Genomic DNA, 25,579 nt, shown 5'->3' on the forward strand with positions numbered 1-25,579 from the left:
GCAGTAGAAATACTGTAGATAAATGTATCGAATATCAATGAATGTCTGAAAAAGATGGAGATGAAATGCATTTTTTTATTGCCCAGCCCTTTGGACCGACACAAGCTTATGATAAAGCTCTCTGACAGGGAGCAGTTTGTTTTGATGCAACTCATGGCGGAGAAGCCAGAAAGTTTCTATGAAAGCAGAAATAATATGTAGATTAACCAGAAGAGCTCTCGCTGAAACAGACACATCAGCTGTTCTCCTGAATAATGAAACGGCGTCTGGTTGAAAAAAGCTGAATTTTCTTCGACTCTCCCTTTCTGAATGCACTCGTCCATCACCGTCAGCGCATATCGCTTTTCCAGAGATGCGATGGGCTGTTTGGGTGGCCTTGGCAAAGGATGAAAACAGAGAGAAATATTTTCTGGGTCTTCCGAATGCGGCATTAATAATCGAGGAATGGAAAAAACCTTCCCGCTGAATGTCAGAGTACATACATTATTCTGACAGCCGTTTCGTATTTACTTCATCATCTGAGCGCTGATTCCATCCTATTGTAAAAAGTTCATTCGCACGATTACGTGTTCGATTTCTGCTGTCTGTTTTCATATTGTTGTTGTTGCAGTCATTGTTTTGTCGTTTACTTCAAAAGTGAGGATATTGATTTCTCCCAACACATTGGAAATTCAATAAACTTGTGAAATTGTATGACAAGAATGCACATGCTCTCACTTTTCTTGGCTTTAGAGGCATTTGGCAAGCAAATGAACTGATTGACAATGCATTCAACACACTGTGAAAAGCAATTTACTTTAAAAAAAGTGAGTACACCGGTTGTCTTAAAAGCAGCAAGTTGACTTTACTTAAATAAGTGAGTAAACCCATAACTTGGATCTATTAAGTTGACTTGATTTAATTCATTAAATTATGCAGCTAGTTTTTCGGCAAATGGTTTACGCACTTTTTTAAGTTGTGAACTAGTGTCATGTGAATAAATCTTTGTAGACTGTGAGTCCAAAGTTTTTAAAGCCTGTACTTGCACAGCAAAACTGAACATATTTACAGTATAAACCAATTACATGACAACATCCTGGCAACCACCCGCAACACTGTAGCAATTACATGACAACATCCTGGCAACCACCCGCAACACTGTAACAATTACATGACAACATCCTGGCAACCACCCACAACACTGTAACAATTACATGACATCATCCTGGCAACCACCCACAACACTGTAGCAATTACATGACAACATCCTGGCAACCACCCACAACACTGTAGCAATTACATGACAACATCCTGGCAACCACCCACAACACTGTAACAATTACATGACAACATCCTGGCAACCACCCACAACACTGTAGCAATTACATGACAACATCCTGGCAACCACCCGCAACACTGTAACAATTACATGACAACATCCTGGCAACCACCCGCAACACTGTAACAATTACATGACAACATCCTGGCAACCACCCGCAACACTGTAACAATTACATGACAACATCCTGGCAACCACCCGCAACACTGTAACAATTACATGACAACATCCTGGCAACCACCCGCAACACTGTAACAATTACATGACAACATCCTGGCAACCACCCGCAACACTGTAACAATTACTTGACAACATCCTGGCAACCACCCACAACACTGTAACAATTACATGCCAACATCCTGGCAACCACCCAAAACACTGTAGCAATTACATGACAACATCCTGGCAACCACCCGCAACACTGTAACAATTACATGACAACATCCTGGCAACCACCCGCAACACTGTAACAATTACATGCCAACATCCTGGCAACCACCCACAACACTGTAACAATTACATGCCAACATCCTGGCAACCACCCACAACACTGTAGCAATTACATGACAACATCCTGGCAACCACCCGCAACACTGTAGCAATTACATGACAACATCCTGGCAACCACCCACAACACTGTAGCAATTACATGACAACATCCTGGCAACCACCCGCAACACTGTAACAATTACATGCCAACATCCTGGCAACCACCCACAACACTGTAACAATTACATGCCAACATCCTAACAACTACCCAAAACACTGTAGCAATTACATGACAACATCCTGGCAACCACCCACAACACTGCAACAATTACATGCCAACATCCTGGCAACCACCCGCAACACTGTTACAATTACTTGACAACATCCTGGCAACCACCCACAACACTGTAACAATTACATGACAACATCCTGGCAACCACCCACAACACTGCAACAATTACATGCCAACATCCTGGCAACCACCCACAACACTGTAACAATTACATGACAACATCCTGGCAACCACCCAAAACACTGTAACAATTATATGACAACATCCTAACAACCACCCAAAACACTGTAACAATTACATGACAACATCCTAACAACCACCCAAAACACTGTAGCAATTACATGACAACATCCTGGCAACCACCCGCAACACTGTAACAATTACATGCCAACATCCTGGCAACCACCCACAACACTGTAACAATTACATGCCAACATCCTAACAACTACCCAAAACACTGTAGCAATTACATGACAACATCCTGGCAACCACCCACAACACTGCAACAATTACATGCCAACATCCTGGCAACCACCCGCAACACTGTTACAATTATATGACAACATCCTAACAACCACCCAAAACACTGTAACAATTACATGACAACATCCTGGCAACCACCCACAACACTGTAACAATTACATGCCAACATCCTAACAACTACCCACAACACTGTAGCAATTACATGACAACATCCTGGCCACCACCCACAACACTGTAACAATTACATGACAACATCCTAACAACCACCCAAAACACTGTAACAATTACATGACAACATCCTGGCCACCACCCACAACACTGTAACAATTACATGACAACATCCTAACAACCACCCACAACACTGTAACAATTACATGACAACATCCTAACAACCACCCAAAACACTGTAACAATTACATGACAACATCCTGGCAACCACCCACAACACTGTAACAATTACATGACAACATCCTGGCAACCACCCACAACATCATAGTAATACCCTAACCCAATGCCAAAGCATAATGTTTCCTGATTAGCAAGTAAATAATTATCAAACAAATACATTGTTATCTGTCCTCACTTGTACTTGGCCTAGTCTGCAAAACCCCAAGTTCTAATCGAAACAGAGAAGCAGAGTAAGGGGATATTTCATTATATTAAGAAGAAACGCATTTAAAAAGCCATCGCGGGATTGCACTGATACCATCTCAATGCGTTCCTGTCCAACACATGCCACATTTCTGCCTGAAGAAGCACTTGTGAAGGCTGGCAGGGGTTCATCTGTAAATATGGCCCATTACTCTCCAACTTTACGACTTCATGACTGTCCTACAGCTGTTTAGTGGCCGGCCTCAGGTCTGCGGATGCTCACAGGGAAAATCTCTCTCAGCTTGAGGAGCTTCAGGCAGGTTTGCCCTCTGACTGATGATTTCCTGAGACAGATCTGATAAAGCGAGCTGAGGCGCAGATGAGCAGAGATGAGGCGCTCGCACCTCAGTATGCGATGCTGCAGTCTAATAGAGCGCAAAAGTGATGGCTTACTTTTTTGGTGGGCTTGGCTCTGCATTTGCAAGTGCTAACAAGGGTTTCACACAAAAAATATAAACAAGCTTTAATGTCACACCCTATAAAGCAGTGGTCCTCAACCTTTTTATCACTGCAGACCGGTCAACGCTCGTCACAATGTGGAAAAAAGTCAACAAAAGAATCCAATTTTAAGTGTGGTTTATTTTGCAAAACAATCGCAAAAATGTCGATCAAAAACAAAGCAGAGTTCAAATGGTAACGCTCGCTGCCAGAATGAGAACTGGAAAGTCTCTGTTGGATATCACAGCACAGGAAAGTCCGATGCACAAAGCCACCAAGAGTCCTGACGGAGACACAGTAACATGAAAGCCACACTGAACTGACAATGAGCAAGGAAAATTCTGCCCTGAAATAGGTGCGGTGATCGACAACAGTTGGAGCTGAATATAATGAGGCAATGATGAGCATACCATGTGACCAAAACAAACAGACGCACCACAACAAATGCACATGAATAACAACCCCACGTAACAACACAACACTCAATAAGACAACACAGAAGGTGTGCATTAACCGCAACCATGACAGTACCCCCTCTCCTAGGAGCACATCCTGGTGCTTCCAGAAGAGCTTACCTGGCGATTGTAATCATCGATGATCCAATATGTTCCTTGCAGGTACCCAACTTCTCTCCTCTGGACTGTAACCTTCCCAGTCCACCAAGTACTGGAATCCTTATCCCCTCGGTCTGGAGTCCAGAATGTGCTTAACCGAATAAACCATTTCACCATCTACCTGAGGCCACGGGGTGGAACCGGGGTAGGCAGATTATTAGCCACATGTAACACAGGCTTTAATTTGGATACATGTAATACGGGATAGATTCTCCTCTACGCAAGAGGCAATTTGTGGCGGACTGCCACTGGATTAATAATTTTAGTGACAGGAAAATGCTGCCCTGAAATTGGCACGGTGATCGACAAGAGCTGGGTGGTGCTGGGTTGTTTTGTAGGTTGCTAGGCGACCCTCAACTGTTTTCTCAGAGGATGACAAGCTGACAAAACATTGCTGTCAGTCTGATACAAGTATTTATTGAGAAAATTACAAAGCACTGCAGTGTTTGTGCGTTTTGTGTTTGCCTGAGACTCCATATAAGCTGAAGCTCATGGGGCAATTCTTATCACGTGACTCGTGGTGTGCTTGCTGAATTCATTGGCCTGAGCATGTCACACCGCTTGTGCACAAGCCATGCACCTCAATTGGAAACAATGAACCTGCGCAAACTCTAGTAAGGCGTCATATGCGAACGGCCCCTAGAAGGCCGCCTTCATTTGCGATCTCCAGCAGTTGATCTTCTTCTTGCACAGACATGCTGGATTTGCCTGATTTGTTGACGAATGGGTTGCGGATCCATACCTTGGCAGTTCGTGGGTCATTCACTGCCTTTTCCCCTTAGCAAAGAAACTTTCCAAAGACGTCTGTTTCTTACTCATTATGCTGCTTGTGCGGTGTTGCCAACTTTTTTAATGAAAAGGCACTAAGCTCTTCTCAAAAAGTTGCTAAATGTCACTAGATTACGTCATACGTCAATTTGCATATTTCTGACCTCATCACGTAAAGCAGTTTGTGTATAACAGCCCATGGCTATTAATAGGGTATTTATACACTTAGCTTTATGTACGCATGTCAATTAAATTAAATGTATTGTTTGAATATCAGTATAGATGTATAATGAATTTGCAGTAATCTCCCAGACACAAACTCAAACAAGTTCCAAAACTGTCACCAAAATCTATCTGATTGTGAACAAGAAAACAATAAATGGCCAAATTAAATTGTTAAATTTAAATCAAAGGGGAAGCAAATCGGTTTAACTGTACTGTTACAAGGAAAATACCTCACACTCGCGGTGCTAAATCATTTGCCGTTAGTATGCAGAGGAATGATCTGTTCTCAAGCTGCAGGTACATGGCTGACTGCTGTATACGAGGGCTGTGCTGCCTGTGATTGCACCGAGGTGGGGGAGGGGCCGACAACATCACCCGCAGCTCGTTGAGAAGGGTAGGAACAATACAGTATGGACACATGAGAGTTTGTAAAAAAAACTCCAGTCACGCTAAAAATTCGCTAGATTTGAAAATTTTGGGTCTGAAAAGTTGCTAATTATAACTTATTACCATAAAGTTGACTGGATTTCAACTTTCCTCAACACCCACACCACCGAAGACGCACCATGCCACTCCTCGCCACCGGCTCCCATTGAAAATGAGTGACTTTCAGCTACTTTGACGCTCTCGCCGCTTTCGGTGCGAACGCAGTTATTCAGCCTCATTGGAGGGTTTTCAAGCAATTCGCCTTTTAACAATAAAACTGCCAGAGGTGACTATTCCTAAAATTTCCAGTGGGGTCAATTTTACTCAGCACAAATTTTTTTTAGAAAAAAAAACAAAAAAAAAACATAATATTTTACTGTTTTTTTTGCCGCTGTTAACAAAAAGTGTCTAGATTCATGAAATGATTATTTCAGGATAACAAAATTATCTTAGGAGTAGGTTATGAGTAGGTTAAAAATCTAAATTTGAGCCATCATACTCTGATACATAACTTATTTCTCCAGACTCTCCGTCATTTGTTACATTTTGTGTTTTTAATAGCTCTACAAATCGCCTTCTATTAGTCACTGAGACTTTATTTATTTATTATAATCACTAATTCAGTGAGTAAAATTGAAAGTAAAAGTCATTGATGAGTAATTTCAAACATAAGACGTGCATAAATACAAGCATTTTTTATAGTGGGTAAATTTGACCTATGCTACTGTAACGGAGGCCAATTAGTGAAGTGCTCTGCAAGTAAACCTCACTCCTCTGACCTCTAAAGATGCTCTAGTGAAAGATGCTAGAGGCCATCGTCTTAGCTTCCTTGTTAGAGCAACTGACTACATGCGGAAGGTCGCCGGTTTGATCCCGCGGGTTGGTTGGTGTAGGACTGGCAGGATTACATTGGTGCTGTGACCCGGATGGGAGTAAGGTTTAGGGGATGAGTGTAACAGAGGTCAGCTAGTAAGTGCTGTGCAGGTAAACATCACTCCTCTGACCTCTAAAGGTGCTCTAGCGACAGATGCTAGTGGCCATGGTCTTTAGCCTCCTTGTAAAGGCTGATTTATACTTCTGCGTCAAACGTCGGCGTATGCTACGGCGCTGACGCATAGCCCTTCGCCGTGGCCATCGCCGTCGCTGACGTGCACCTCTCAAAAAATGTAACTACACGTCGAAACGACGCGTAGCGCAAGATCTGTGATTGGTCGGCTTTGTAGCGCTGACGAGTCTGGGCGGGACCGAGAGCCGCGCGAATGGCGCGTGCGATTGTTTACAAGTGTGGAGTCCCGTGAAGGAGCTCCGGATGGAAAGTTTTGTTTTGTGTTTACCTCATAGTTAAAGTTGTTGCACGTCCGCCGGTTCCTGCCTCAAAATGAGCGAGTTTGAGCCACTTGTACATCCCGGAAGTGTTCAGGAAAAGCAAAAAAGCAGAGAAGAAACTCGACACAGAGGAACATTAACACCTCACTGCCCACTAGCGTTTCGGAAGTGTTAATGCAGACCGACAGAGACAGCGCGCAGAAGTATAAATGCACAGCCACGCGCGTTGCCTGCGCCGTGGGTTACGCCGGTCACTTGACGCAGAAGTATAAATCAGGCTTTAGAGCAACCGACTCCCATGCGGAAGGTCGGCGGTTCGATGCCAGCCTGGAGTGGATTGGGTGGCGTAGGACCAGTGGGGTTGCACTGGTGCTAATAGTTTTAAATGTCCTACTTTTTAATCTTTTTTTTTTTAAACAATTTAATCGTTTATTGAAGGTCTGTTATGTACATTTGAATAACAGTGATGGGTAAAATTAATCCCATTGCGGTTCTAGTGTGAAAGGTCATGCCACAGCATCTAAATTGGATTCAGGTCAGGACGTTGACTAGGCCACTCCAAAGTCTTCATTTTGCTTTCTTCAGCTATTCAGAAAGGGATCATTTTCCTGCTGCAGAACCCAAGTTCGCTTCAGGTTGAGGTCACTTGGAACACTTTTTCACACAGGGCTATATAGGATTTTGTTAATGCTAACATATTAATTGTTTATCAGTTTAATATATTGCATCGGAAGTAATATTTAGAGAGTTGAGTCTGTAAGATAGCAGAAAAGGTATTAAGTTTATAACCAGGAACTTTTCAATATCAAACATTGTTGAAGAAAAGTTCAAGATCCCACTATGTAATTCAAAAGCTCACATTTATTTAAAAATAAAATCCATGAATTACAAAATACGGAAAACTTTAGTTGACTTTTTTTTTTGAATATGGCTCATGAATGCAGACTCTGAGCCAGGCTCTGCTGCACAACTTGAGCTCCTCGAATGTCGTTGTTTGTCAATTTTAAGTCAAAGCTTCAGTCTCCATCTCCATGTTCATCTCAGCTGGTAAACACAGAACAAACTGACACTGACAGGTTCTTCAGCAATGCCCTGTGACTCAAGTTAACAGCACCTGTCACTGCTACATCCGCAGAACAGAGCTCCACGCGCCGGCAGCATGTACTCCACTGTCAGCTCCTGTCCAGATATGAACCGTACATGAGGTTATGAGATCGAGAAACGAGGATGAGCTGCTGCAGCAGGCTGTCATTGAAAACCCAACTTCAACTTAACAGCGCAGTAACAGAACGTCACTTTCCCTCATGGAGAAAATGCTGGAGGTGCGAAGAGCTACTAAGACTCTTAAAGAGAAAGATTGCAAATCAACCTTTTTGGCTACTAAAAGATGGTTTCAGTAAATAAATCTCGGTAAAAATTTAATTGAACGGGCGCTCATAAGTCTGTTATGACCCCTTGACTTGACACATGTCATAAATGCGCCACTTTATTAAAGGGTCACAAAACACCAAAACACATGTGTTTGAGCTGTTGACAGTCGTATATGTCCCACACTGCTAAAAACACTATTAGGACACCTATATTTCACTAAAAAGTGTAAGTTGGTTGTTTTTGCGTTATTTCAAGCAAATTCGTACTTCCGGTTTGAAACAAATTTTTGAAGCTGCGTCACGGCCATGACATAATAGCGTGTATTCCAGCGTGCAGACTGGACGTCTTTGCCAGAGTGTGTCTTATTACGTCTTACAGTGTGATGCATTAATGCATGAGTAAGGCTTGGTTCAAACCAATCAGCGCACTCTATTGTGCAACTTCATCAATATTCATTACTATCACCGTGTTTACAGAACAGAGACGCCACGTTGTGTTGGCAAAACAAGCGTGAAGTGTTGCTTTTTTAGTTTGCTGCAGTTAAGTTTTGTTTTCATTTTCTCTCTGTGAGAGCGCAGACTCACGTGTGGATTAACAGTGTACGCGACGCTCGACAACAATAACTTACGTGTCTAAGGAGGAACATAGTTTACCTGAGAGCTGTTCTCATCTGCAAACGCTGAGATCTGGATTCGCTTGTAGTATTCTCTTCATAAAGACGCGGCTCTAGTTGCTGGTGATTGTCCTGTCTCTACAGATATGGTAAGTGAGCGACCAGTGCTCTTTGTTTATTCAGTTTGTTTGTATCTAACAAACTATTGCACAGAGTGTAAACACGTTAGCACTACAACCAAACTTTAACCTCGTGTAGGGTTTTTACCGCATTTAGTGACCGGAATAACACACGCGGCTTTCTGACACTACCTGCCATGTGCATCTAAATTTCTGGGAAATGCGGAGGGTTTTTTTTCTCTCATTCGCTGTGCGGTATCAAACATTGCATGAAAATACACGCTTACAGCAGTTCCTCGAATCAAATCTCTAGTTTGTCGTGAGGGGCATGAATGAATTCCCTAAATCAAAGAGCCAAACTGCAGTTAAAGTCCACCATTTAATAATTTGGCAAATAATTCGACTACAGATGTCCATGTAGGTTAAACACCATCACTTTACACTGTGTGTGTGAATTTTGACTCTGAAACTCGTGCGTGCCCAAATAGACACTCCCACACCATCCCACTTTTCTTCCTCCGACACTCCCCCCTAAACAGAGCTGAAAGTAGAGGTGTGAAAACACCCTGCTGAAACGAGGGGGTTTCACTTTTCCAACTGCACGTTAATGCAAATTTCCAATCAGCCAATCACATGGTTGCAACTCAATGCATTTAGGCATGTAGACATGGTCAAGGCAATCTACTGCAGTTCAAGCCGAGCATCACTTACAATTCGGACAGGCTCACTAAAATTGGACTAGAGAAGATTGGAAAAACATTGCCAGGTCTGATGAGTCTCCGTTTCTGCAGCAACATTCAGATGGTAGGGTCAGAATTTAACATCAACAACATGAAAGCATGGATCCATCTTGCCGTGTGTCAGCGGTTCAGGCTGGTGGTGGTAGTGTAAAGGTGTGGGGGATATTTTCTTTGCACAATTTGGGCCCAGTTATACCAATTGAGCATAGTTTCAACTAGGGTTGGGTACCGAAACCCAGTGCCAGTATGAAGGCAGTTCTGAGGGCAAAAGGAGCTCCAATCTGGTACTAGTAAAGTATACCTAATAAAGTGGCCGGTGAGTGTACTGCATCAGTTTAAAAAGTTAAATTGTTCTCTTATATCTACATAGGGTAATTTCCAAAAATCTCCAGAAACTCTATAAAATACTCCTAGAATCAGAAGGTCCATAATTGACCATGTATAGATCTTGTTGTAAATATTAACAAGCTTCGCTTTGACAGCTAGCTCTCTTTCTCACACACATAAACACACACAGCATGATTTATGCTGGACACGAACAAATATAAACGCTAACCTAAAGAGTGACGTTAACCTATTTTGCTTACGAGATGTGGATAAAGGCTAAACTATAATGAAGCTTGACAAAAGAGAACAATGGAGATGTATCTCGTTGTATTTTTAAGCTATAATGTCAAAGAAAACACAGCCAGGAATTAATATTAACCTCTTCAAATGACAGTTGAGCTGAGGGATTTGTCACGATTCAGCAACCTACATACAATTGAACACACCTTATGCCCAGGGCCAGATGGAATCTGCGGACGTTTTTTGCTATTTCTGCGGAGAATTTTGGTGAAAATCTGCGGATTTCTGCGGAATTATTTTGGGAGTATCCAGCGGAGTATCATAACTAAAACCTTAATATATTGAATAAAAAGTAATAAATTGCTGAATAAAAACTAAATAAATTCAGATTTACACATTTACTCAAGTAAATAAATAGAATTAATAATGGGCTAAAAATCTCCAGAAATCTGCGGAATTCTGCGCACGCAGATTCCATGTGGGCCTACTACGCGAGCCGTGCATATTAATGACCTCAGTGCTACATATAATGCTGTGTTCAAACCAGACACGGAAAGCGTGGATAAATCACGCTATTCGCGCATAAATAGCAGCGAGTGAGGTACAGGGGGAGGAGCTACACAGAACACCACAGATCCCATATACACACTGTCATAAAGATCAATGCACTACAGTGAACATTTGAGTTTACTTGCTTCATTCACGCGTCAAATCCGCTTCATTCGCAAGTCAAATTCACTTCAGAACAGACACGGATTCACGTGATGGGCAGGGCTTCTGTCTGCCCACTGACTCTAGCTTCGTTGCTAAATGGCTAACATGGATTTTATTGAGAAAGTAACGGTGTTTATGTGCTTTATGAAGGCTGAAAAACAGAGTCAATACGTTTAGGGCCGTGTCTGAGTCTACTAAATCCTTTCAGAGGTGCACCCAGCTCATAAACTCCTCCAGACACTGGATGATGGAGGCTTTCAGCGGCGCTTCTGACTGAGCCAAGCCCAGTTTGATGAACTGTTGTCGGTGTCGGTTGGAGGATTTCTCCTGGGACACCAACAACAGGTGCTATGTCACAATCACACCCCCATAACAGCAAGCTCCTGATTGGTTAACGCGCCGCAAATATCAGCTTAAGTTCAGATTGTTGAACTCGAGCAATTTGTGTGTTAAGCGCGCAAAACGCTCAATTTGCGCTGCATCATTCATGCATATCGTGCCATTCGTGTGTATTGCGCCGCAGGATGTCTATTCGCGTGTTTGCATTGACTTAACATGTATGTAACATGCCTGATGCTCCTTCCGTGTCTGGTGTGAACACAGCATAAGACTGTGTTCTTTTGATGCTGTGGATGCTTGTCAGGTTTGGATGAACAACCTAAAGTAGGCCTACATGCAAATGATGACAGCATGGTCCGTGAGCAAAGTAACAGTCTGCTTTGTGTTCTGATTAGCCTGTTGTCCACTGGGGTTTCACAATCTTGGGATTAACATGAGAACGAGAAAACATGTTCTGAGGTCATACTGATCTGTTATTTTGTGGACTAGATATACCCAGGTTTTTTTTATAGGGCACCTTTAATAAAAGCAATTTTGCTAAATCAGATAAAAAGTGCACATTTTTATAAGATGCATTTTCTAACAAACTTGGATGAAGAATGACAGTGAGTTGATGTTTGCGCTGAAATACGCTGCACAGTAAAACGGCTTAACTGATGGGAGAATTCTGTCCTCTTTGTTTTTGCACTTGTGTGGCAGAGCGGTCCAAATGAGTTAGAAGAGGGAAGAGGAAGTGACAGATGAAAGGGATAGAGATAAATGTAGGCGTGGTGAAGACGCCGGCGTTTACAATACGAAATGGCACAATCAATTCAGGCCAAAATAAGCTCGATTGATTCGAGAATGTAACAAAGGAAAGCAATATCTGGAGGGCTGCATGAGAGAGAGAAAGCGAGCATGCAAAAGTACACGTTGTGTAGGAAGCAAGAAAATTGTGAAGACTTTGAGTTGTACGGTAAATGACAGACCAAATCAATAACATGGTGTGTCTGAGAATAAGACAGAGGGAAAGAGAGAGAGAGGAGAAAAGAAGCAGACAAACACAAGTGGCTACAAAGCCATTAAACAAACAGCACTTTTAAAAAAAAAACATTTGCTGTTCAGCAATAAAGCAACGATCTGCCGGTCTTAACAGTTCAGAAACAGTTTTTCACCGCACTGAGATCTGCATGACATTTACAAATGCAGAAATAATGCAGGACAAATGAGATGTGGGCATTCTGAAGTTAATCTGAATATGCTGCATATGCAAAACTCACTGAAGTGGGATGCTGTTTGTGGTAGCCAGTGCATTGCTATGCAGAATGCAGTGTTCAATGAGCTTCGCAGGGTGTTGCTATGTGGTTGCAAGGGTGTTGCTATAGGGCACAGGAGTCAAACTCCGTTCCAAAAGGGCCGCAGCTCTGCACAGTTTAGTTCCAACCCTAATTAAACACACCTGATCAAACTAATTGAGTCCTTCAGGCTTGTTTGAAACCTACAGGTAAGTGTGTTGGAGCAGGGTTGGAACTAAACTGTGCAGGGCTTCGGCCCTCCAGGAATAGAGTTTGACACCCCTGCTATAGGGCATATGCCGTTGGCAGGGTGTTACTGTACAGCTTATATCAGGGGCGTTGCTAGGGTTGAAATGAATTCAGTCTAATTCACTCCGCTAAAATACCCCCCCCTTTCAAAAGGTGATTTACTTTAATTTTAATAATAGGATAATAAATGGCCTAATACAAAATAAAAATTTTTAACAATAACATGTGAAGTTTTGTGACTTGAAACATCAAAAAGGAAAAATAAATATTGATAAATCAACCCACTTCTCATTTACTAGTCTGTTATGAGCCATATCATACCTCTTGAGCCTCCTGATTTGCAGTTTCTGTTTGTTTTTTGAAAGTGTAACTTTCTACATGTCTTCAAATCTGAAAATATGATTTATTAAATAGTGTGAATTGTTATACAATGTGATACAAAGCTACAAACATGTTCATTAGGACAGAGTGATAAACTAAAGTGTAGTGTTGTCGAGATACTGGAATTTCTAAATTTAATACCATGCAAAATATTGATATTCAATAGGCTACTATTTTTGATATAATAACAATTGTATCAAAAAATTCTACAAAAACAAAAAAAAAGATCTTTATGCTTGAAATATGTTCACTTTTTCAGTTTTCCTCAAAATAGGGTGATGTGTGCATTGTGGCACTTTAAATGCATGTAATGCCTGTTTCATTCATACTCGAGCAGAAATTCCACAGATGCCTCACAAAAATAGTTGAACATTCCATGAAATCCCTGATATGGATGAAGGCATCCAGCTATTGCTATAGTTGAATGAAAATAAGATCTGAATAAACGTACTTTAACTGATCATTTACACGACTGCGACAATAAATGGTTTATATGAGTTCTTCCAGCCATCTTAGATATTTTCATAAGAAAGTCGATTTATAATTCGATGCTAACTGATATAGTAGAATATAGGGTCCCACTTTATATTAAGTGGCCTTAACTAATATGTACTTACACAGGAACTAATAGTTTGTTACAATGTACTTGTTGTGTAAATACATGTATTTACTGTGTACTCATGCTTGATTAAATACATGTATGTAATTACTTCTGTAATAAACTTCTGTAATTACATTTGTAAATACACTGTTGACCATCCCATACACCTTAACCCACCCATAAACCTACCCACACCACCAAACCTGTCCATAACCCAACCCCAATCCCAACTCAAGAGCACCACAAGTGTTCTCAAATACTTTATGAACGCAGTAAGTACATTGCATTTATTTTTTTGATGTAAGTACATAGTAGTTAAGGACACTTAATATAAAGTGGGACCGAATATAGCTATAAAATAATATGCTAGATGCATGAGACAATCTTGTTTCTCAGGTCTACAAGCAATTCCTTTGCCTCCATGCTTGGTTTGTGCTTTGACATGCACTGTCAACCCTGGGACCTTATATAGACAGGTGCATGCCTTTTCAAATCATGTCCAATCAACTGAATTGACCACAGGTAAACTCCAATGAAGCTGCTGAAACATCTTAAGAATGATCAGTGGACACAGAATGAGCTCAATTTAGAGCTCAGGAACCAAAGTTCTGTGTTTTAAAATAAATGAAAAATCTGTGCATCCCTAGGTTTGGTGTGTTGCTATGTGGTTTCTAGGTTGTATCTATATTGCAATCCTTTTAAAATAATGCTACGGTTTTCTGGCTGGTTGCTAATGTGTTGCTATTTGATTGCTGAGGTGTTCTGAATGGTCCTCGTTCAGCTGTGATGAGTTTAAAGAGAGTTATATATTAATTGAATGGTGTTGCAGGCCGAAATGTATCATGTGTATGTTTACAGGTTGAATTAAATCACTCTCCTTTAATATGAATAACAGTTACAGTGATGCATGACTTGGCAAACAACAGTAATAAGTGGAGATTGACTGTTCATGTAGGCAGCAGTTTGAATCTCAGCGGGAGAACTTTCTCTCGCCGGCAAATTCCACATTTCTTCTAGTTCTGTCTCACTTCAGGCACAAATGAAGGTCGCTCGACTCATTAACTTCCTGGCTGAGTCTGGCTCACCCCCGGCCAGTCTCACTTTCAGCATCACTCACCGCAGTCCAATCAGCCGGCTTCATTGATATATATAGAGAGCTAGACTGACACCAGAGAAGACAAGAGAGGACAAAGGAATAAAGAGACGCGACAAAGACAATCAAACAAACAAGCGCAGCGAGGACAACCTGTAGAACAGGACGATCGCAAATTACATCCCTTCATGAACTCATCTGCTTTTTTCCCAGAGACAAACTAAGAATAAATTAAGAAAAGGAAAACTTTGGCTGATTATGAAAGCACTAATAATTTCACTTTCATCTCACCATGAGCTTCAAAACAGATCAAACTCAAATATTGCAGAGGCACATTGAATAAGTCTCAATATGAATTTCAATTTGAATTGATCATCAATCTTCTCTAATACAACCACGGATTCAAGAAAGACCACAAAATAAAAACAGAATAAAATAATAAAAGTAGCCGCCTTGCGAGAGATATTTGGAAAGCTTTCTGAGTAGCTTTTGAACGAGGATCAGAGTGAAATTATTCACTGGAAATCAATGCAGCTCTCAAATCTCTGCATATTAGAAACGCTAAAGTGGAAACCAAAGCTATTGTTGTGTGTGGGATGCCAGTCCATCGTTTTCAATCCAAACACCATGAAGGAGTCCTAATGTCGTGGAGAACATTCGCGAAAAAGCGCAAAAAGTGATGGAAAGTTGCTCCCTGTACATATTTGTGCCGTAAAAAAGAAACCAGTATCAAAGGAAAAATCTAACCCCACTGGCAGATACTTTTTCTCTAATTCTCCTATTTTTTTTTTTTGCTAAATTAATCAGAAAGTAACAAAATAAGCCTAATTTAGGTCCACAAACCGGGATTGAAGTTTTTTTTTCTTTTATAATTAAACTGACATACGGCTGTAGTAGGGTTGGGCATCTAAGCTATAATGCCGATCCGATACGCATCTCGATACAAAGAAGACGATCCGATATATTAGCGATACATTTGTGACATATTGCGATGCAACACGATACGATTCACACCCATATCACGATACAATGCGATAATTCAGCACTAACTACTTAGATCAAGTTTATGAGATGATGTGAAAGAAGATGCTGTGCCATTGAAAGAGTTTTATTATTAATTAACCAAGCAAAACCAAGACTTTTTTTTACAAACTGGCTCTTCTCTCAGAGCCAGAGTGTCAGTTTACAGTAGAGGGCCATTTTAGAACATATAGCACATATTATTTAAGTATTTTTAAGATAAACAGAATGTATAAGTGCAATATATATTAAAATATATATATTTGCACTCTTACAACATAAAGGTTTACCATTGCACAACAAGAATTGTGATTTAACTTTTCAACTATGAAAACAAGTTTTACAAAGATATATTTTGCCACTGATTATTCAAAACTTAAGGTCATGAACTAGCAGTGTTATGCTGCTTTGAAACATCACTGTCACTGTAAACAACAGGCTAATAAAAATATAACAAACCAGCAATCTTCTTGCTGTGAGGTGGTCAAACTACCCACTGTGCCACCGTGACACCCAATTATTTTTATCATTATTATTATTATTATTATAATTAAATAAAAATTAACAGGAGGAGGTGTTTAAAACCTTCGTTTTCCGTGACACTAGGCTGAATATCTTTGCAGATGAACAATGCGATAACATCCGTTATTGGCATAAAGCGCACAAAACTGTTGCGCATGGAAAAAAAACTTGCAATGCTTTTCTCACCACTTTTGGAGCTGGTACAGTAGCTACAGTTGAAGCAGTGTGAAAGCCGGGGATGCAGGAACACTGGAAGATGCTTTCACAACAACACCGTGGCGCCGCTTCAAGTGAGATTTCAGATTAGTCATACTGCCCGCATATTTTACAGATGCGCGGCACATTTTGCAAATTGCATCTGTCCTGTCATGTCGTACATCCTTAAATCCATAATGTTGCCATACTTTAGATTTAAAACTCAGTGAGGACTAAAATGTTTGTTTTGCTTCTCGCGCTTTCTGAGGCCGCACCACTAGCTTCATCCGCACACCTGATACACTGAGTTGTAGTGTAAGTGTACACATCCGCAAATCCGTTGCTAAGGCTTACTTTATGTAGGTCGATTAAATTATGCGCCAAAAACAGGTTGACAAAACTTGTTAATAAATAAAAAATACATTCTATATTAAAAATATAAGCTGTATCTTGGAAAAATCGATGCATCTCGCAAAAACCGATGCATCTCGATTTGCTTCCAAAATTTCATTCATCCTCTGCTGCTCTACCGATGCACTCGCATCGTGCACGCGCATGACCACGTATCGATACATATCGATTAATCTTCCCATCCCTAGGCTGTAGTGATAAAGAACATTTAAAACATTTATACTGTTTTAAATTTGTAAAACTTATTCACATTTGATGATGATTGATAATCACAGAGCGCTCAACAGATCTTTTTATCCCATTATAAGATCCTACAGAAACATGTTAATACGTGGCTGTCAATCAATTCGGTGGGCGGGGAATCTGCACTCCTACATCACATTGTATTGGGCTTCAAAATGGGAGGGATTTGGATCCTATCTTAACGTCAGGAAATTTAAAAAATAAGACTTAATGTGTTTCTATCACCCCAATATGCCTGTGGACACATTATATCTACACACAGTTCTGTCCATCAGCTTACAAAAGATGATTTTCATCATAGGTGCCCTTTAATGTTTATAGAACATTCTATCTACTCCATCTAATGACCAGATAACCCTGAACAACGTTCTGTTGACATTACAACAAGAATGTTTGTGTTTAACTTTGGGAGAACAATTCTTTTTAGAAAGCAAATATGTTCTTTACGAATATTTATTTTGTCAACAAACAGAAATGGTGAACAGGAGGAGCAGTGGCCTAGCGCAAAATGCGGAGGCCCCCCTGCAGGGATCACTGACGGGGCCCCCTGATGAGGGGTTGGAGGGGACAACGCGGGGAAGGCAGGCGGGGTGGAGCAACAACGCGGGAAAGCCTTCACAAACTGAGGAGCCATCACAAACCGAAAGCGGCGAGAGCGTCAAAGTAGCCAGAAGTCATTCATTTTCAATGAGAACCGGCGGCGAGAAACAGCGCGGCGCGTCTTCTCCAGTGTGTGAGCGTCAAGGAGAGATCAAATCAAGTCAACTTTGAGCTATGATATGACGCGGTTCGGCGGGAAGCAATCAGAATGAAGTAGTCCTCCGCTTGAGAGGTGTTCAGAGAACACAGACCTGTGAACTTTGGTTCCGACCACAGTTGTTCCCAAGAGTTTGATTATTGCGGTTACTGGATTTTCAATTATTGAAAATTGCGACGACGCGGGGCCCCTTATCACACGGGGCCCGTACGCGGTGCGTGCCCTGCGGGCCCGTCCGCTACGCCACTGAGGAGGAGTCTGTTAGGTTGTAATAACTCTCCCAAAACTTTTTCTCCATCTTTGTAAATTAAACACCTACTTTACTACATCCAATCAGCTCGCAGTAGAAAAAATAAGCCACGCCCACTGTTTTCTCCTACAATATTCCATTTCTCTAGGAACTGCGTCATAATATGGAAAAGAAAATGGTCGCAGCTTTCAGTCCATGCAGACTTTAAGCTTGTCTTGCAGACCCTCACATGCAGACACATGTGGACATCAGTGTCCATCCTCATTTAAGCAGCTTCCAGTGCTCTTTCTAATGGGTGCGTCAGAATCAATAGAGCTTCATTGATCATCGAGCGGCGCACAGATTTAAGTGCAGCTTTAGCAGGGCCAAAACAGCAGAAAACAGAAGCGTGTCAGCATTTCATCAGCCTCATCTCATCCTCAACAGCTTCCAGTGTTTTTTCAAACTATGCAAGTATAAGCGTCCCATATGTCGAGACAGAAGACCCTCTGAGGTGCATCATCAAAATGACAAACGCAACTTACCTGACCGAAAAGATGCATCTCTGGTGTCCACTTAAAGCTTTGAAGAGGTGAGATAAAACACAGATAAAGACAACAAAACGAGAGACAGAGAGAGAGAGAGAGAGAGTCGGCTGAAGACATGATTAAATTTCACCATCTATTACAGCTCAGGCTTTGATCCGTCTTCAAGGCTTCTTACTCTGGGCTGGACCGTTTTGAACTCTCCGTCTTAAAAGGTGAATCTCCGACGGCTGTTTCATCACATATTTAATATCAATAATTTGCGCCGCCCTTGGGGGAGAAACAAAATTAAGAACTCTCTCCTCACAGGTTAACGCATTTAAATGAAGCATTGATAAACAGCAGCAGGATAAAATAAAAAAAGGAGAGAGAAATAAACGATTATTATTATTATTAAGCTGTTTGAAGTTTGAGACATTTTCACACAATTCGTGTCCTTGAAATTTAGGCATTTTGATAGAAAAATAATGTTACATATCACCGGCCACTTTATTAGGTATACCCTACGAGTACCGGGTTGGACCCCCTTTTGCCTTCAGAACTGCCTTAATCCTTACTGGAAATATTCCTCAGAGATTTTGGTCCATATTGACGTGATAGCATCACACAGTCGGCTGCACATCCAGGATGCGAATCTCCCATTCCACCACATACCAAAGGAGCTCTATTAGATTGGGGTCTGGTGACTGTGGTGGCCATTTGAGTCTGTGGCACCACCAGAAAATTTCCTTAGGGGTGGCCAGAAGAGGCCACACCAAATCTTGGGGTAGCACGCACAAAGAAAAATGATCAATTCAGTGTGATGTTATATTTTTGTTTTTGGTAAATGAAATATTGTGGTTTTAATTCATTTAACTAAATACCCTTAAAACATTGCAATTTATTCCTAAAAAATCTATAAATTCAAATTCAATAAAGTAAAAAAACAATATTTAGTTTAAAAACACTTTTCATATGTACAGTGGGGATCCAAAGTTTGGGCACCCCAGGTAAAAATGTGCATAAAGAAGCCAAGGAAAGATGGATAAATATCCGAAAGGCATCAACTTACAGATTAGACACTCTTTTAATATGTCAAAAAAAAAGTTAGCTTTAATTTCCATCATTTACACTTTCAAAATAACAGAAAACAAAAAAATGGCGTCTGCAAAAGTTTGGGCACCCTGCAGAGGTAATATCTTGTATTGCCCCTTTTGGAAAGTATCACAGCTTGTTGATGTTTTTTTGTAGCCAGCCAAGAGTCTTTCAATTCTTGTTTTAGGTATCTTTGCCCATTCTTCCTTACAAAAGTCTTCAAGTTCTTTGAGAATTCTGGGCTGTCTGTTACGCACTGGTCTTTTAAGGTCTATCCATAGATTTTCAATAATGTTGAGGTCAGGAGATTGTGAAGGCCATGGCAAAACCTTCAGTTTACACTTCTTGATGTAATCCACTGTGATTTTTGAGATGTGTTTAGAATCATTATCCATTTTAGGACCCATCCTCTCTTTAACTTCAGCTTTTTCACAGATGGCATCAAGTTACTATCCAAAATTTGCAAAAATTTATTGAATCCATTTCTCCTTCTACTCGTGAAATGTTCCCTGTGCCACTGGCTGCAATACAACCCCAAAGCATGATTGATCCACTTCCATGCTTAACAGTTGGACAGAGGTTCTTTTTATAAATTCTGTGCCCTTTCTTCTCCAAACGTACCTTTGCTCATTCCAGTCAAAAAGTTATATTTTAACCTCATCGGTCCACAGAACTTGTTTCCAAAATGCATCAGGCTTGTCTATATGTTCATTTGCAAAGTTCAAATGCTGTTTTTTGTGGTGAGGACGTAGAAGAGGTTTTCTTCTGATGACTCTTCCATGAAGACCATATTTGTACAAGTATCTCTTTATAGTGGAAAAGTGTACCACAGTTCCAGTGTCTGCTTGATTTTTCTGGAGGGATTGTGCAGTGAAACATGGGTTTTGACTTGCTTTTCTCACAATCCTCAAACTGTTCTGTCTGATATTTTTCTTGGTCTTCCAGATCTTGCTTTAACTTCAGCTGTTCCTGATGATTGCCATTTCTTAATTACATTCCGAACAGATGATATTGGCATCTGAATCTGATCTTGCAATCTTCTTATAGCCTTTCCTGCTTTGTGAGCGTCAACTATTTTCAGTTTCAGATTTCTAGACAACTGCTTGGAAGAACCCATGGTGCTGATTGTTGGGGTAAGTTTAGTCTGAAGTATGAGTCTGGGCATTTAAAATCTTTGAGATTGACATCACCTGGTCTTTTCAGTCGATGGCTGAAAACAATCCATGACACTGTCAGGTCTCAGCTTTCCAAAAGGGGCAGTACAAGATATTAACTCTGCAGGGTGCCCAAACTTTTGCAGACGCCATTTTTTTGTTTTCTGTTATTTAGAAAGTGTAAATAATGGATATTAAAGCTAAATTTTTTGACAAATTAAAAGAGTTTCTAATCTGTATTTTGATGCCTTTTGGATATTTTTCCATCTTTCCTTGGCTTCTTTATGTACATTAATACAAATTTGTACATGGGGTGCCCAAACTTTAGATCCCCACTGTATATATATATATATATATACACACACACACAGTTGAAGTCAGAATTATTAGCCCCCCTGAATTATTAGCGCCCCTGTTTTTTTCCCCCAATTTCTGTTTAATGGAGGGAAGATTGTTTCAGCACATTTCTAAACATAATAGTTTTAAAAACTTATTTCTAATTACTGATTTATTTTATCTTTGCCATGATGACAGAAAATTATATTTTACTTCATATTTTTCAAGACACTTCTATACAGCTTAAAGTGACATTTAAAGGCTTAACTAGGTTAATTAGGTTAACTGGGCAGGTTAGGGTAATTAGGCAAGTCATTGTATATCGATGGTTTGTTCTGTAGATTAGCGAGAAAAAATATAACTTAAGGGGCTAATAATTTTGTCGCTAAAATGGTACATAAAAAATTAAAAACTGCTTTTATTCTAGCCGAAATAAAACAAATAAGACTTTCTCCAGAAGAAAAAATATTATCAGACATACTGTGAAAATTTCCTTGCTCTGTTAAACAACATTTGGAAGATATTTAAAAAAGAAGAAAAATTTGAAGGGGGTTAATAATTCTGACTTCAACTGTACATCATTCATCTATTGCCTAAACTTATTTTTTATTATATCTTTTCTTACATGAAAAATATGTTATCCTTTTGGCATCTTTGACATACCATGGGCTCTATTTTGACGGCCAAAATAAAACAAATATGACTTTTTCTAGAAGAAAAAATATTATCAGTCATACTTTGAAAATTTCCTTGCTCTGTTAAACATCATTTGGAAAATATTTTAAAAAGAAAAAAATCAAAAGGGGGCTAATAATTCTGACTTCAACTATATATATATATATATATATATATATATATATATATATATATATATATATATATATATATATATATATATATATATATATATATATATATATTCACTTTTCAGTTATTTTCACATACTTTTATTGTACAGCATACTGTATATGCCATGTCTAAAATTAATGAAGAATAATGAAATAATAAAACAATCAAATGAACAAAAGGCACATACACACACACTTACTGTACACACACTCACTATACAGACTCTAATAATATCATTTACCCATATTCCCTTTTGAGTGCCGTTATTATTTATACAGCTTCTTCTATTGATGTACCTTATGGAGGGAAATAATAAATTGCCATTGCTGTCTATATTTAAGCAGTGTGTGTGCTGTCAATGACGATCAGGGAGGGGGTGTTGTCAATCCACAATAATTTAGCGGCAACTATTTATTTCTTTATTGAAATTTTGTGAATGTACGTAAGTTCATTTAAGTTAATAATATCAACAGCATAATCATATTGGGGTGGCCACAGGGGTGGCCAGAGTTTACCCACCCCTGGCCACCCCTTAAAGGCGCCCCTGCGTCAAGAAACCAGTCTGAGATGATTCACGCTTGATGACATGGTGTGTTATCTTGCTGGAAGTAGCCATCAGAAGATGGAGACACTGTGCTCATAAAGGGATGGACATGGTCAGCAACAATGCTCAGGTAGACTGTGGTGTTTACACAATACTCAATTGGTACTAATGGGCCCAAAGTGTGCCAAGAAAATATCCCTCACACCATTACACCACCACCACCAGCCTGAACCGTTGATACAAGGCAGGATGGATCCATGCTTTCATGTTGTTTGCGCCAAATTCACATGTGTTTGGACTTGTGGGGAAAACCACCCCACGCTAACACTGGGAGAACATGCAAACTCCACACAGAAATGCCAACTGGCCCTTCTTGTTGTAAGGCAACAGTGCTAACCACTGAGCCACCGTGCTGCCCTGTATTGGGAATTCCAAATTCTAATCTTAATAATATGCATTTTCAGCAATGTGACTGTATGTTTACATATGCAAATGAAGACATTATCTAATTGCTGTACATGTGCTAATTAAATAAAACTGAAACTGTAATGTTTGCTGCATGTACCGTAAGTGCTGCTGAAGTGGAGAACAGAACTCATTTGGAGAAAACACATTTAAAAGATAAGCATAGCAATTAAAATCTACAGGCACAAGATAAAGGGGAATAACAAACACATAAAAGTGGATGTTTTCCTTACACTGGATTTTTCTGAAGGACAAGTAAAATCGCAAAAATGAGATTTAAAAAGGCAGTATTTGCTGACTATATAGGGAAATACATGTGCATTTTCTATGTAGAACAGATAAAAAAATAATGCTTTTTACATTACACACATTAAACTGATTATAAACATTCTGAAAATAAAAACTATAATAGTGTCAAATTATAACATTTGAATCAAATATATACAGTATTTTAGAATTTACTACACTGTAAAACCCAACAGTCAAGTTGATCAAATTAAATGAGTATCTCAAAATGTAAAGAGAGTTAATTCTACTCATCTTTGAACTGGTTAATTAAATACCTCATTACTTCTACTTAAATGGAGCAAGTTCACAGTACTCATATAATTTTTTTATTTTTTTAACTCAAACCATTTGAGTAAACCGATTCCGTAAAACTGTTTGAGTTGCCTTAACTTATTGGGTTTTACAGTATTCAGTTGGTTTGAGTTCTCTTCATTGATTAGATTTTGTTGTGCTTCATTTACTCAAATGGATTAAGTTGACAGTACTCATTAGGATTAGTTTTTAAACTTAAAGGGTTTGTTGCAATCGGTTTTCTCAATTAGTTTGAGTTATCTTAACTTTTGGGATTTTACAGTCTACCTTAATTTTGATAAAACGTTATTTTTACCAGTAAGTAGATTTATAATATTTTAATATGATTATTATCTTTCTTTAAAGTTACAATTAACAAAGTATTTTAACGGTAGGCGGTAAAACATTTCCATAAATATAATTTTTGTAAATATCTGTAAATATTAATCCTGTTTTTTGTAAATAGCTTACAATTATGAAATTATGATTAAACAGTGTATTTAACAATAGAGGACATTGTTTTATTTTATGCATATCGTTGGTCACACTGTACAATGAGGTTCATTAGTTAATGTTAAGTAATGCATTTACTAACATGAACAAACAATGAACAATACATTTACCACTGTTTTTGTTTATGTTAGTTAATTTTAGTTAATGAAAATACAGTAGTTCATTGTAAGTTCATGGTTACTCACGGTGCAGTAACTAATGTTAACAAACATGGACTTAAATGTTATTAATGCATTAGTAAATGTTCAATAATGATTAATAAATGCTGTACATGTGTTGTTCATTATTAGTTTATGTTAGCAAATGCATTAACTAATGAACCTTCTTTTAATGTGTTACCATATTTTTTATATTAGTAAATACCTTAAAATTATGACAAGCCATATTTTAACGTTATATTTTTTATATTTTATATATATATATGTGATGTATGTACATTTACAGTTGGAATTATTAGCACCCCCTGAATTATTAGCCTCCCTTTTTATTTTTTTTTACCCTAATTTCTGTTTAACGTAGAGAAGATTTTTTTCAGCACATTTCTAATCATAATAGTTTTAATAACTCATCTTTAATAACTGATTTATTTTATCTTTGTCATGATGACAGTAAATAATATTTGACTAGATATTTTTTAAGACACTTCTATACAGCTTAAAGTGACATTTAAAGGCTTAACTAGGTTAATTAGGTTAACTAGGCAGATTAGGGTAATTAGGCAAATGATTGTATAACAGTGGTCTGTTCTGTAGACTATCAAAAAAGAAATTAGCTTAAAGGGACTAATAATTTTGCCCTTGAAATGTTTTGTAAAAAAATTATAACTGCCTTTATTGTAGCTGAAATAAAACAAATAAGACTTTCTCCAGAAGAAAAAATATTATCAGACACACTGTGAAAATTTCCCGTTAAACATAATTTGGGAAATATTTAAACAGAAAAAAAAAAATTAATTCAAAGGGGGCTAAAATTTCTGACTTCAACTATGTACACACACACACACACACACACACACACACACACACACACACACACACACACACACACACACA

At 39.2% G+C, this 25,579-nt stretch overlaps 1 protein-coding gene and 1 long non-coding RNA gene across 4 annotated transcripts in view; one reads left to right on the top strand and one right to left on the bottom strand.

The window, feature by feature from the left end:
• Positions 1-8,305, top strand: part of LOC147833518 (uncharacterized) — a 102,826-nt gene extending 94,521 nt beyond the window's left edge. For both annotated transcript variants that reach the window (XR_015512276.1, XR_015512275.1), the window contains one exon: positions 8,166-8,305. This is a non-coding gene — a long non-coding RNA (uncharacterized LOC147833518). The remainder of the gene's footprint in view (positions 1-8,165) is intronic.
• Positions 1-25,579, bottom strand: part of lim2.5 (lens intrinsic membrane protein 2.5) — a 425,704-nt gene that overhangs the window by 225,819 nt on the left and 174,306 nt on the right. The window lies entirely within an intron of this gene.

The sequence above is a fragment of the Danio rerio genome, chromosome 16 (assembly GCF_052040795.2).
Source record: "Danio rerio strain M-AB ecotype USA chromosome 16, GRCz13ab, whole genome shotgun sequence".
In the NCBI taxonomy this organism is placed as follows: domain Eukaryota; kingdom Metazoa; phylum Chordata; class Actinopteri; order Cypriniformes; family Danionidae; genus Danio; species Danio rerio.